This window comes from Lithobates pipiens, unplaced genomic scaffold (genome assembly GCF_037356315.1).
Source record: "Lithobates pipiens isolate NorthernLeopardFrog02 unplaced genomic scaffold, aLitPip1_a1.2 Scaffold_8, whole genome shotgun sequence".
NCBI lineage: Eukaryota > Metazoa > Chordata > Amphibia > Anura > Ranidae > Lithobates > Lithobates pipiens.
In genome coordinates, this window is record NW_027507903.1 from 647789243 (window position 1) to 647792801 (window position 3559).

The following is a 3559-nucleotide window of genomic DNA, read 5'->3' on the forward strand; positions in this document are numbered from 1 at the left end:
GGTGAAATTGTGTGATTCATGTTGAAAATATGCCTGATCATGTAAAAAGAAAATGTCTTCACCTTTTCCACATTTTACAGCCTTTTTTCCGATGAACCAAACACGACGCAAGGGCAGCTATTGGCTATTGTCTATTGAACTTCCTTTTCTCGTCCCATCGTACGCCATCACGTTCAAAAACTAACAGACTTTGGTCCATTCGTGTGTGGGCAAGTCCGTTCATTCAAAACTCCATTGGGAAGACCGTTGGACCTTTTCTAGCAGAAAGTCCGGTCTTGTGTACGCGGTAAAAGAGTTCAATCTTTGTTTTCCTAAGTCCATAGAATTTTGTTTCTCATGGTCTGAGAGTCCTTCGGGTGCCTTCAGGAGGGCTGTTGTATGCCTTTTACTGGGGAGTGGCTTCACAGGAGTGATTGGTGGTGTGCTGCAGAGATGGTTGTTTATCTGGAAGGTTCTCCTCTCTCCACAGAGAAATGCTGGAGCTCTGTCAGTGACCATCGTGTTCTTGGCCACCTCCATGACCAAGGCCCTTCTTCCTTTATCATTTAGTTTGGCCAGGAATCCTTCTCTAGGAAGAGTCCTGGTGGTTCCAAACTTCTTCCATTAACGGATGATGGAGGCCACTGTGCTTATTGGGACCTTCAATGCTGCAGAAATGTTTCTGTACCCTTCCCCAGATCTGTGCCTCCATACAAACCTGTCTTGAAGGTCTACGGACAGTTCCTTGGACTTCATGGCTTGGTTGGTGCTCTGACATGCCCTGTTAGCTGTGCGACCTTCGATGGACAGGTGTGTGCCTTTCCAAATCATGTCCAATCAACTGAATTTACCACAGGTGGATTCAAATCAAGTTGTAGAAATATCTCAAGGATGATCAGTGGAAACAGGATGTACCTAAACTCAATTTTGAATGTCATGGCAAAGGCTGTGATACTTCTGTACATGTGATTTTTTTGTTTTTTATTTTTAATAAATTTGCAAAGATTTCAATCAAACCTTTTTCACATTGTAATTATGGGGGATTGTTTGTAGAATTTTTAAAGAAATTAATGAGTTTAATCCATTTTGGAATAAGGCTGTAACATAACAAAATGTGGAAAAAGTGAAGCACTGTAAATACTTTCTGGATGCACTGTATTTAAAGGGGAAGTCCGCTCTAACACTAAAATCTCCACATTTATAGGCATCTACAATGTAAGACTAACCTATCTAGCCCTGTAAAGAAGAAATCACTATGCATACCTTTTTTTAAGCTGCTCCGGTCCGGTCTCCAACAGGGGAAGCTCTGAAGAGGAGACAGCCGACAACGTCTGGGAACGAATGGGGAGTGACGCCACCCATAGACTTACTATGGGGCTTCCAATGTCGGCTACCTTTTCTGCACCCGTCTCCACAGTGAAGCCACAGCTTACAACTTAGTGTGGGATCGGGTTGGCTCCAGAAAAGGCATGCATAGCGATTTCTTCTTTACAGGGTTAGCAAGGTTAGTCATAGATCGTGGATGCCCTTAGATGTAGAGATTTTAGTGTCAGAGCAGACGTCCCCTTTGAGGATAGTGATCATATGAAGCTGTTTATTAGGGATGAGCCAAACACCCCCCCCCCCCCCCCCCCGGTTCGGTTCGCACCAGAACTTTCGAACGGACCGAAAATTCGTACGAACTTTAGAACCCCATTGAAGTCTATGGGACTCGAACGTTCGAAATAAAAAGTTCTAATTTTAACGGCTAATATGCAAGATACTGTCCTAAAAAGGTTTTGGGGACCTGGCTCCTGCCCCAGGGGACATGGGTCAATGCCTAAAATGTTTTTAAAATTGGCCGTTTTGGCGGGAGCACTGATTTTAATGACGATTAAAGTGAAAGAAAAAAAAGTGAAATATTCCTTTAAATATCGTGCCTGGGGGGTGTCTATAGTATAGTAGTAGTAGTATAATAGTATAGTGCCATGTGTTTCCCGTGTTTAGAACAGTCCCTGCACAAAATGACATTTAACGGAAATAACGTAATTTAAAACTGCTTGCGGTTTTAATGTTATATCTGGTTCCGGTAATATGGATGAAAATCATTGAGAAAAATGGCATGGGTAGCCCCCCCCCCCCTGCCCATTACCAGCCCCTTTGGGTCTTGTACGGATATTAAGGGGAACCCCGTACCCAGGCCCCATATACTCAGAACAGCAGTATACAGGCGGTGCAAACAAGACAGGGACTGTGTAGGTTTGTTGTGCTAAGTAAAATCTGTTTGTAATTTTCAACTGGTACATTTTTAAAGTGTAGCTCCAGTCAAAAAAACTATTTTTAAGCTTTTTGGAAAACATAGGGAAGGGTTATCACCCCTGTATAATTTGTTTTGTCGTCCGTCTTTTATCATCTCACTTACTGTTGTCTCCTTCCATTTGCAAGTAGGAGACGTTTGTAAGTTAGATGTTTGAAAGTAGGGGCCTTCCCTATATGCTCTGCAGAAATGGCGGAAAAAGGTGTTGGTGCTGCCACAACATTGTAAGCCCTCAAAGTGACTCTTGGTGGGCGCTGGAGCACCCTGCTGTGAACGATTATATCAAGAATTGTAATTACATGCCATTGTTGAACAGTGGTAGAAAAATTGACCTTTGGTGGATGTGTTGCTGGTGCCACAACACTATAAGTCCTCACAGTTACTCTGGGTGGGCACAGGAAGGGGCCCTCCTGTGAAATATTATATCAAGAATTGTAATTACATGCCCCTGTTAAACAGGGGCTGAAAAATTGGGCCTTAGGCACTGGTGCTGGTGCCACGACACTGTAACCTCTCCCATATACTCTAGTTGTGGTGCAGGAATGAGCCCTGCTGCAAAGCATTGCATCAAAAATCGTAATTAAACGCCCCTGTTAAATAGGGCCAGAAAAATTGGGCCTTAGGCACTGGTGCTGGTGCCACGACACTGCAACCTCTCCCATATACTCTAGTTGTGGTGCAGGAATGAGCCCTGCTGCAAAGCATTGCGTCAAAAATTGTAATTAAACACCCCTGTTAAACAAAGGCAGAAAAATTGGGCCTTAGGCACTGGTGCTGGTGCCACGACACTGCAACCTCTCCCATATACTCTAGTTGTGGTGCAGGAATGAGCCCTGCTGCAAGCATTGCATCAAAAATTGTAATTATACGCCCCTGTTAAACAGGGGCTGAAAAATTGGGCTGGTGGCATCACCCAGAACCAAAAATGTTCTTCCAACATATCAGCGGAGGAGGAAGAGGATAGACAATCAACATAACAGGACAGTCACTCAGCTTCAGCATAGGCAGTCTTGAAGGGATGTGATATTTAAAAAAAAATTATTCGGTTACATCAGCTTCAGGTGCTTGGTAGCTGTGGGTGATCCAAGACTGATTCATCTTGATAAAGGTCAGTCGATCAACTGAGTCGGTGGACAGGCGCACTCTGTGATCGTTAACAAAGCCACCAGCAGCACTGAAGTTGCGTTCCAAAAGAACGCTGGATGCAGGACAGGCCAGTAGCTCAGTTGCATACTGTGCAAGCTCTGGCCAGTGATCCATCCTCAAGACCCAGTAAGCCAGAGG